Genomic DNA, 12219 nt, shown 5'->3' on the forward strand with positions numbered 1-12219 from the left:
AGTGTTACAGCTCTATGTCGTTGCACTTCCTCTAAATCAGCTCTGTCATAGTATTCAGTTACAACTTGGTATCTTCAACATTTCAAATAAGAAGTGTGATGGACGGACAGACGGACGGCGGACGGAGAAGGTGGCGACTACATGCTGCCCTCCTCGGGGAGCATAAAAAATGTACCCGGGCCACAATATGAAATTGGCTACTGCCATTTTAATCATTTGTTTCCTGTACTTGCATGCGCAACACCAACTTTTCCCTCATCTATTCGAATTAATGCAGCAGTATATACAAATATTTACATCTACAATGCTTGCTAACAACTCTTTCTTCGACGTAGCTATTTATGCTAAATTTAGACAATAAAGTTGTAAATTCCAGTAAAAACAGGGGGACAGGACATATGGCAGCGTCCTGGTGCCAGTAGAGATTTAAATTTGTCTTACGTACGCCTTACTATCTTGCACGTAGGACTTAGTTTGTTTGTTTGTTTTGAGTTTAACGCCATTTCAGTCATGTAACGGAGGGCAGTTAACCTAACCAGTGTTCCTTTATTCTGTACCAGTACAAACCTGTTCTCCGCAAGTAATGCTATCTCCTACGTTTATATATTTATATATATACTACTTTCCATTGCTAAAATCAAAGTGTTTGAAAACAGTTATAGTGATTTTATTGAAACTTTACATGATTAAAGAGGACAGCGCTAGAAAGCATGCATATTATAAAAGAAAAACTTTGTTAAACTTCTTTATCTATATTGCAACATTTTCAAAATATTAATTCCCCGCCAATTATGTCTTTTTAAAGGTATGTCTTGTTATACTTACCAGTGAGGTCGGTTAATACATGTAATTTACGCCAAGTTACTGGCACTCCTTAAAATCATTAGCTGTTGATCTTGCGTATAGTAATTAAATTGTTTGAACAAAAGAAAACACCGCTTGTAACATAACCATATTATGTTCTATGTCAAATTAATATCTAAAATAATGAGAAATAAAATGATACTTACTTGTGTTTACTTATCCCTTTGAATTCTGTCAAAAACTGTTCAGTAAATTGTTTATTTTTCTATTGCTAACAGCGATATTCGCAATAATGAATTGAGAAAGGTAGCAGATACTTCAATATTTATTAATAAGTAAATCAAGTTTTATCTGATTTAAGTCGATCATGGTTCAGCACATAAGGCATTCAGCACATAAGGCCGCTTTGTAGACTAGCGGCAACGATTGGTATACTCCTAAATAAAAAAAGGTTTCAAATTTCATATTGATCACGTAGCAGTTTCGTGTATACAAAGTTTAAGTCATTGTAAAATCATTTTTTGGAATAGAAATTTATTGAAACGAAATTGTTATTATCTTATAACACTTTTTAAAATGAAAGACGAAAATTTACAAATATTTAGCGAATTGAAACATCACTCATAGAGAAGCTTATATCGAGATTCTAAAATGTTAGGTATTTAGTATTCTTATATAACCTGAAAATCTGTAAAACTGAGCACTCCGTTGTCTTTGAGAATTGGTTATAATTAGTATTGTAAATGAAAATTGAAATTACGATATGTGCACGTTTAATTTCCTCTTTTCAACACACAATGGTTTAAAGGTTTGTCAAGTTGAGAGAACAGAAATGTTATTTCGGTAATCTTTATCCCGAGATTACCTATTTATTGGAATTTATCTGGTCTTATCCCCAAATTTAATCTGTTCGCACACTTCTTCGTGGTTAAAGATGTCTATCTGGGTTTATTTGACTCTTTTGACTTTTTAATTATTAAAAAGTAAAATATTGAACGGAGTTATGAAAAAGTAGTTCCAAGTAAATTGTTGAATTAGAGTCAGCACCGCAAAAGATAAAAAAGGTGTTTTTTTTAAAGAGCACATTCTCAACGTGGGTTTGTCATTAAGGACTGTGACTCAATGCAGACTTGGAGCGCCGGTTTAAATTACAGACTCCGATAAATACCGGATTAACAAAATTTGAACGAAAATATTTTAAATATATATTTTGTTACCATGGTGATACTAACCCTAACCTTTAGTCAGGGTTTTATGCATATTGTACACTAAATGCATGCGGACATGCAAAAATATGAATATTTTTGCTGTGCGCTACAATTGATAATCACTTTCGGACATGCGCAGAAGACCGCTCCAAGTCTGCAATGAGTTACATCGACCATTAAGTGTGGAATGTTCGGTTGATGGAATTTGGTTGAGTAAGAAACCATACACAGTTAAGTGAAAATGTTTAGAACCACAAGACACAAAAATAGGGAGGGGTAATGTGCGGGGATAATAGAATAAGAAAGCACAATATCAAAACACTTGGATGCATGTGAGGGTGGGTGGGGTTTGGATGGGGGAGGGGGGAGTAATATGTGCAGGTGACATATTACGGGATACTAAGAGACACTGTTGATAGTCATATGAAATCTAAACATGTAAAACATGCTTATGGGTGGGTTGGAGTGTGTTGGGTGTGCAGATAAATAGACGGACACACAAATGTATAAACAACATTTCTATATTCCCCATTACCACTTCAAGGCAAGTAATATCAAAATATATTCAAGAAAGACAAAACACAGAAATTATGCAACATATGCCATTCAGTTGGTATTATCATGGCAAAGTAGTGAGTGAAGTTTTATTCATTTGTGGTGTTTTATAAAAGTTCAATGAATGTTTACTTTGAGTCTGTGTGTGAAGTATTTTTTCATCAACATCTACCACATGTCTTAAATGTTTCTTGATTTTAATTCGACTGACTTGTCAAAAGTTTTGTTTTACTTGGAATGTGATATCAGTTTTATGACTTATTATTTGATCGGTGAACAAATTAAGCCATTTTTTGAGTAACGGTATTTTGGAGGAGTATGTGTTCTTGTTGTAGAATTGCCTTCAGTCAGATGATTGTGTTTATTTGAATTAATCTCTTCGGAGAAAAAGGCTTGGCAAGATATTGTCCTTCATTTATGTTTTTAGGAGAGATCCACTTTTCCCTTTTCGCCCAAGACCTCCTATCTGCAACGGATAAACAGTGTCTGTGTAATACTTGAATATATAAAAATTGTATAATTTGATTAAACAAATAGTCGTCCAATCATTATTCACACACATTATTCACACACATGCTCCAAAAGTACTTTAAGACATTAGATTTAAAAAGGTAAATAACAATCCATGTAATCATACCTCATTTGTTATGAATACAATTACTTATTTGTTGTCAGACGTTCTAACGCTAACCGTCTGCCACAGCGCCACCACTACTGTATAGCGCCATCATTGATGTGAAAGCACCACCACTTTTAAAAATGCTGGTGTATGTCATTTACAGAACATTTTATTAACATTAGTGTATGTCTGTGTGTGTAGACAATTTGCAAGCGCGATAACGTTCATATAGTGTGTCTATGCATCGTAATTTAGCTGAAATGCATACAGATGTCAAAATTTACAAACGTCGGAATCAGCAGAAAAGCTCTTAGCACCGTCTCATGTGGTTCTGGGACGATCTGTGTATGAAAAGAATTGGAACTACTGCCTTACCCTTGCATGATCGTAAGAGGCGACTTATAGGGTCTTAACACTTGGTTTTGCTGTAACTCTGTGATTCCAGCAGGTATACAAATTTCACACACTATAAACGGCTGTATTTCCCCTCTTCCTTTTGCGAGTGATCAAAACAATAAACGGACACACAAAAGGTAAGAATCATCTTCAAATTCATTATTTGGCTTTACACTGTATGTGTATTTAAGTTAAACGATAAGTCTAACATAAATATGTGTATATGGTGATATAATAGATGAAACTGACAGGTAATGTTTAAAAAATGTTGACTGATCACACTTATTGCGTGGAAATTCACTCGACCAAGTCACGAAACTGATGAATATCACGCCAAATTGATTCCATGATGTTTTCTGTAATAAGTATGCATACTCCATAAATATATGTAAATAAAATGTTTCGTTTCTGTTGCGTTTTTGAATAAAATTAATTTTTATCTAGTCGGTAAAAAAACATTTACTGTATGCCGACTTGCAAATTTTGATATTTGATCTGAATGCGTATTTGTGAATGATACTGTATTCCATCTTGCGAGTAAAATAGGCGATTTATGTCCTTAAAAAGGCGTAAATGAAATAAAAAATATGCATACAAAATTGTTTCTTTTGATCAGTTGTCATGTTTATAATGTCACTTAATGTCGAACCCCCCATGCGATGCTTGTACTAATCCATTGGGGTGGGGTGGGGTGGAGTGACTGTGACTCGCTATCCTACTTAAATAAATAATTAATTGAATGCTTTAGCGTCGTTTACATGCAAGTGTTCAGTGTTGGTTTTACTCACTTATACTATCATAAAATACGAATTAGAAACTGAATGTATATACAGGGTCCGTACTATGTCTTGCAAGAAATTAACCGTCGATTCCCTATGGAAATCACACGAAGAAATGTTGCCTTACGATTTCAAAATAACGATGAGATGAGACAGGAGAGGACTATAGGTTAACCCTCATCTGTCTGTCCGTCTGCAACAAAATGATCCTCTGATTTTAAAAACAATATTTCACCCACAAGTATCCTGCGAATGGACGTATAAATAGTATCGGAAAAGTCGATTAAGTCCTTATTAGTAATTCAGAGTTTACTTCATGGTAAATCAGTCAACAACATTCAAAAGTAGTACAAAATAGTTGAATGGCCTAATAGTTTAACTACCCGATTCCCCCTTCCTCAATAATAAAATAAACATGTTATCGTTACAAATACAGCCGTCGTGTTTACTACCTCTCAAGATTTACCGCTATTTCTCATGTTAGAAATAATTCACATTTGATAGTGATAACGCACACACGCCGGGAGTCTGTCCTTACGGATTTGGTGGTTTTCATTGCTAGGCCTTGCTCAATCCACTTCCGTTGTTTTAGAAATGGCGTGAGTTGTACCACGTCTTGGTTTCAGTATGATCGGCAAATTCCGACATTTATATCGAAAACTGTATGTTATTTGGTAAGTAAAAATGTATGGGAACTGATTATCAAATCACAGCGGGTAGTCGTGGGTAGGCATTAGAGATATTGCCATATTTATGGCCGATAGAGAGTTAACAGGCTTTTCCTTTGATTTTATCTGGTGACCTAGTATTTGACCCCACTTGACTCATATTTAAAGTCAGTTATAGATTATCAAGATTAATATTAAGTTTCATTACGATATGGTCATAGATGTGGCCTCTAGAGTGTTAACTTGCTTTTCCTATGATTTGACTTGGTGACCAGGTTTTTGACCCATCTGACCCAGATTTGAACTCGACCTAGATATTACCAAAAGCACATTTTGAAAAAATATTTCATTAATAAATGATCATAAATGTGGCCTCTAAAGTGTTAACTAGGTTTTCCTTTGATTTGACCTGGTGACCTAGTTTTTGAACCCATATGACCCAATGTCGAACTGGTCCAAGATTTTATCGTGGGTAATATTCAGACCAAGTTACAATAACATTGGACCAAACTGTGATCTCTAGACTTTTAACAAACTTTCCCTTTGATTTGACCTGGTGACCTAGTTTTTGAGCCTAGATGACCCAATATCGAACTCGTCCAAGATGCTATTGAGGGTAACATTCTGACCAAGTTTCCTTAAGACTTGACCAAAAGTGTGACCTCTCAGTGTTAACAGTCAAATTTTTGACGACGGACGACAACGACGGACACAGGGTGATCACAAGAGCTCACCTTGAACACGTCTTGCTCAGGTGAGGTAATAAACCCTCATTTTATCCTCTAATGGCACTTCTGCTTGTAAAATGGGGACTTATATCATTCGCAGAATGTATTTTCAGTAAAATAAGACAAGTTTCGTGTTAAAGTTCATGTGTTTATGGCAAATACAAAGACAAAACTAAAATAGAGCTGTTTACTGTGCGACACTGTCAAGAAAGCGACCCACAAAGGATTAGTGGATTCAATCTGGCGCCGTTCATTCCAAATCACTCCATTCACTGTTCATATTTCCACACCTTATTAATTGCAGTTGCGAATATATATTGGTTTCAACGGTTTGAAGTTCTAGAAAATATAGTCTTGTATGCGACACATCGTCGCATTACGGTCTCATGATGGTGAACATTTGTGCAAAGTTATTTCAAAATCCCTTAATGCATAAAGAAGTTATGGCACTGACACGAAAAACAGACCATGTTTCACCTTTAAGTGTCATTTTAAAAAGAAAAAGGAAAATAATAAGATGGACATTAACAACATATGGCTGATGTTTGTATGTAAACTTTGAGAGAGGTAGGTGCAATAGCATTGAAGTAATTGCACAACCAAATATATGAGGACACATATACAAACAGACCGAACAGACAGACCGCATGGTGACTGCTTTATACCACCCTCCTTCAAACATTGTTTGCGGGTGCTAAATATGAAGAAATACTACAGGAGCATAGGAAACGCCGATATTTTATAAAGAAGTCACTCACAAACAGGCATACAGTTTTTTACCAAACTCGCAAGCACTTGTACAGTAATTAAGCAAGCGTGCATACAGTCAGAAAATAACACCGAATCTTCTTTCATTTACGGTTGTAAACAAACTGGAGAATTTATCAATGATTTGATTTTATTTTACCAAACTAGTATTGTTTCTTTATTCATGAAACAGTGGAATTTACATGATGTAGGTCATTCTTCAAGCAAGAAAATAAGTACTTTTGACGCCGACAATGTACAATTTCTGGACAAAATCAGTGATCAATCGAGTTTTTTGCTATAATTCTACCTGTCACCAGACTAACACATTATATACAGAAACAAAAAATGTTTAGCTTCCGATAAAATGTAAATATAAATACCTTCAAAGCAAATCAGTCATTTTGAAATGCTGTTTTTCAACTTTTAGCTGTCAGTTTATTGTTTTGATCACTCGCAAGAGAAAGAGGAGAATACAGTCGTTTATAGGGTGTGGATTTTGATTCCATACCTCATGTTTTTATTTCGATGTAAATGAGATGTGAAACCAAAATTTGTAGTCCTGTTTGGTGCCATATAACCTATACTGACAGTCTGTGTTGTTGCGCCGTAAAACCCAAATAAAATAAAGCTCTTAGCACCACGATTTATATCTTAACGAAATTACAGTCAACCAGTAGTAATAATGCTTTTACGGGTAACTACATTCTCCTATCTTTAAAATAATTTATTTCAACGAAACTGTAACGTAAAATATAAATTTTACTCACATGTTTACATTTTTAAAACGGTGATAGATGCACCACGGAAATGTCGATAGCTCTTTCCCTTATCACCACTTTTGTGGTGGCGCTAGGGTTTCGTAGACGTGTAACACACGCTGTGTAGTGGCGTTTGGTGTTTGAGGTGCAATTTTTCATTTCGACTTCGCATTATGAAATTCTATAACGCATGCACACATAAGAATCCCTAAACACAATAAATAATTAATCCTGATCGCTATCCTTGCGACATAAAGAAAGCTTCAACTGTTTATATTGGACTTTTATCAAAAGTTATAGAAAAACAATTTCAACGGCACAATTCAAAATGTTTACAATAAACTTTGAACATCTTAACCTCACACGTCAAACGATCAATCATCTAGGATGAACCGGACATGCTTCAAGCCTGTCCGTACTTCTACACCGACGTTCTGGCTCACTAAAGTGACCTGAGTATGGCCGCGTATGATAAACTCTACCACAGATAGTTTTCTAAATGCTGTCCATCACGTCGAGGAAACACATCTAATGCATTGATACATACAGGTTGAAGCATATCATCGAGTATCCCAAGTGGCATGGTAAAGAAGATGACTTGTCAAAAAGCTGAATTAAACATTTTACTAACGATATTGTGCACCAAGACTTATGTTCTGCTTATAAGAAGACAAAGAGTTCTATTGCTGCTTTTGGTGTATATATTTCACAGAACAATTACAGTCTTATTGTTCTGTCGTGTATTTCCTATATTGTTGACAACCACAAAAGTTTTTAACAAACTGTTAAAAAGACTCTTTTTGCTGATAACATGTTACAACCTCTGTCACAGTAACAATCTATAAATACGTCTAAAATCGACGACGAAACTGTATGTTGATTTACGTAATTCTTTATGAACATCTATATTTGTGAGTTACTGAGTAGAAATGTAATCTATTCTACTATCATGTTTTCGAAAGAGATTCTGTTTAGCCACAATTTTAGAACCTAGAAGTATTAATTTTAACGCCGACCAGCGTGACAATCTGTTAATACAAACACCTGCATACAGTTTATGCATAGTATCTAATGGCTCGATATTGAAGAGGGTCTCTTGTATCAGCGGTTCTAGACTCTTTGAAAAGAGCTTACACTATTTTTTCTCCAATAAAACGGTATTATTCCAGTCTCATGAGATTTACATACATGTCTTTTTTCAGGACAATGTTAAGATACTAGATTTAAGATATATACACAGTAAACAATTCCTTGGAGCGGCACATCGACAGCAATGTTTAACAACAGAATTGCATGTACAAATTTATAAGAAACGTTTTCTTCGTTCTTTTTTTATTTTTTAAAAACTACAAACACAATACAATAGTTTGTTGTATACTTTGCTGTGCGAGGATGACTTTGGAATATCTATACTTTATGTTTGTGTTATAATAAAGGCTTAATGTTTATTATTTAAGTACATACGTGCTACAAAGAAGATGCGTGTAAATGAAGGTATGAACAAATTTAGGATAAATACAAAAAGAACAGTTTTAACAAAATACTGAGACGAGTCAGCAGTTGAACTTACGGTGTTCGTTTGTTCCATCGAGAAATTTATTCCTGAACTGCATACATCGAAAGTCGAAACCGCGATTGTGGAAGTCGAATTCATGATGGCAAAAACACGAACTACGATGGTGAAAGTCGAAACTAAGAAATTACGATGATGAAACACGAAACGCATTTTCACCATCGTTGTTTCGTGTTCATTATAGTGGTTTTGACTTTCACCATCGGTCGTTCGACTTTCATCCTCATAGCTTCGACTACGAGTAGAAACGAGTACAAATACTTTTTACTTCACTGTTTTGAAATAGATTTCCATATTACATAGTCAAGTTCAACGTTCATCAGGCTAAATGAAATGCGAAAACATCAAGACAGGATCTAGGGTTCCCTGTGAAAGACTGTGTTGTTTAAAACTGGACTGCGGTAACGGGCTTTGCAGGTTCGATCACCCGCTTCCCAATAGATAATAGCAACGCTATATATCTTTTATTCTGTATCTATATGACTGACCGCCCGATACTTTGATCGACGTTTTAATTTGGAAGTCATGTTGATCGGCAGAACTCCTTACTTTTTAAAAAAAAATCTGTCACATGTCCGCCCGGTCGACTAACATTCGCATGGCTATATAGAGGTCTAATTCGTGTTCTTCAAAGGAGTCTAAATGGAGATCTTGGGTGTTATTATGAATATTTTAATGACATGAATTATAATCTGTTTAAAAACGGCAACACCCTTAGAAATATATAAAATACCTTGTACATTTAATTTCACATAAGGCTTTCTGAAAAAAAAAGCAAGTACATGTACAATTAACACTGAAATACTTATAAACACTGGAACATATAACAGAACTTATATACCGTCACCATGTACGCATGATTTAATCTCATTCACACATGCTACGATAGACACTAGTATTTCAAAATAGAAAAAAACTAACACATTTGGTAGATATCAAATGCATTAGAATCGCCGTTCTAAACTGTTTTTAGTAAAAAAAAAACAAAAAACCATTCAGTGTTCAAGTCAGCAATTTGATTGCATTATGTAAATCATTTATTGGGTTAGGAATATAAAATTGCAATATCAAAGAGTGTATCGCTAAAATTTTATATCAAATTTCATGTTTTACTATACAAAAGCAACGACTCCCTATCATGTCGTTAAAGAGTAAAATCAAATTACCCATCTCTGTTAAATATAATAGGTTTTAATATTTGCCTAAATCTTTTCATTGATAAACTTAGCTTTTCATGTGTGAAAAGATTTTATTTCAAAGGACAACGAAAGCTACAAATAGATCAAACAACCTACGTCATAAACATGGTGGACAAATTGCTAATTTAGTCCGCTTTTAACCACTCTACTGTTTTATCAATATATCTTTAGCCCGCCAATTTGTATCAAAAAGAATGCATGGTAGTTGAGATGTTCCACAATGACATATAATCCACAAAAAATACCAAGAAAAGTAGGGGTCATGTATCTTCTAAGAGATTTTTTGTCTGACAGGTCATTACTATGGAATATCTTCCAAACGGACAGCTTAAATGTGGGTAGTATACATTTGCGAATTAATCCGATGCATGCCGAACCCGAATCTGACTTCGGATATATTTTAGGGACTTTCCGTACAATTAAATTGAAATCAACTTATCAGTTCCTAAAAAGGTGATTTTTAAAAGTTCTGTTACAGCCGGCCATGTTTAAAATAGCGAAATGATCTAGAGAATTAGGGACACCCATTAAACATTTTTGCACAACAGCAATTTCTAATATATACATTCTGAACGATTCGACCATTCTATATAAGTAGCTTGCAGTCAGGTCTTTGGGAAATTTTGTTGCAGGTTACAAAGGTTATAAGTTTTGCCTATGCAGCTAAGAAGGGGCATTGGTCGATAGTTCGAACGTTAAGAGGGATCTGATATTTTAAAAACTAGTGTAACATTTGCTAGTTTCCAGGATGAAGGGAAGAAGGCATTCATCAATAACTTGTTGAAGAACTGTGAAAGAGGTTCACAAAGTTCCGCTTTACTTTGTTTTTGGGGCTAATGAGATCAGGACCACACTATTCAGATTAGGATCAATGAGGGATATAGCATTAGAAACGTCTGTTGGTGTTATATAAATATTTGATAGGGTAATTGTAGTAGTAGTAGAGGATGGGGATGGTGTCAAAGATTCGTTTTTGTCACCTACGGTGGTTTTTGAGCAAATGAAACGGTTAAAATGTTCTTTATTTGGTCTGTTGATGTTTGTGTATTTTGGTCTTGTAGTGTTAGAATTGTCTAAGCTGTTGTTTGTTTGTTAGTTTCTTAGCAGTTTTGAACAAGAGTTTCGCCAATATTGTGTTTGAGTTTACTTGTTCAATGAGTTTGTATTGGTAGTTTTTGTTTTGCTATTCTTATTTGTTTTTTACTTCGTTGCGTATTGTTTTAAAGTTTGTCCAAGCTTGTTAAGTGTTTAGTCGCTTTTCTGTTTTATGTAACATGTTTCCTAATAGCCTTTTTTATTGTATTATTTAGCCAAGGAAAGTCTTATTGTGACTGTTTTAGTTGGAATTGATTGTTGTTCAGTTTGCAGTTAAAATTGTGTGTGTGATGTATTCAGTGACTTTGTTATGGTCAGTGTTTTCTATTATGGTGTCCCAGTTAGCATTGTGCAGTACTGTATTGTATTGATCATAGTTAGCTTTGTCATACAACTATACTTTTTCTTTTGAATGTAATGTGTGTGGGCTTGTCTAGTTTAAAGACAGCAACAATAAGGCATTGGAATCGAGTCATGTCAGGAATGACTGGATCGGCAACAAAACTTGATAGCACTTCATTTTTATTTTTAACAAAAATGAGATCGATAAGGAGGATGAGTTTTCTGTAAACTTGGTTGGTGATGATATTAGTTGTTCGATGTGGTATGTGAAAATGATATTTGATATCCTGTTTACCTTAGTGTTTAGGATATTGATGTTATAATCACCAGTAACTAGGATATTATCACAAGATTGGTTAAAAGCTTGGTCTATAGACTGTTCCAGAAGAAGCCATTGTTGATTATTTGAATCAATAGATACCTCCTACAAAGATGACACGATGTCTGAAATTTATTTCAAGCCAGAGTGCCTATAATCCAGAAACTGAAAGATCGCCACGATGTTTGACGAGAAGGCCATCTCGAATATAGGTAGTGACGCCTCCCCACCTGTGCGAGCATTACGAATACCGCAAAACAGTGTTTGAAAATAAGTATTTAGAAGATCGTCATTTTGATATTGCAGGAGATAGCCAGAATTCTGTGAAGATAACTATATCATAAGGCTGTGCTTCTATTTCGATAATGTCAATTTTAGGATAGAGACTTTGAATATTAGATGAATAACAAAAAGACTGTCGGATGA

Source organism: Mercenaria mercenaria, chromosome 18, assembly GCF_021730395.1.
Source record: "Mercenaria mercenaria strain notata chromosome 18, MADL_Memer_1, whole genome shotgun sequence".
NCBI lineage: Eukaryota > Metazoa > Mollusca > Bivalvia > Venerida > Veneridae > Mercenaria > Mercenaria mercenaria.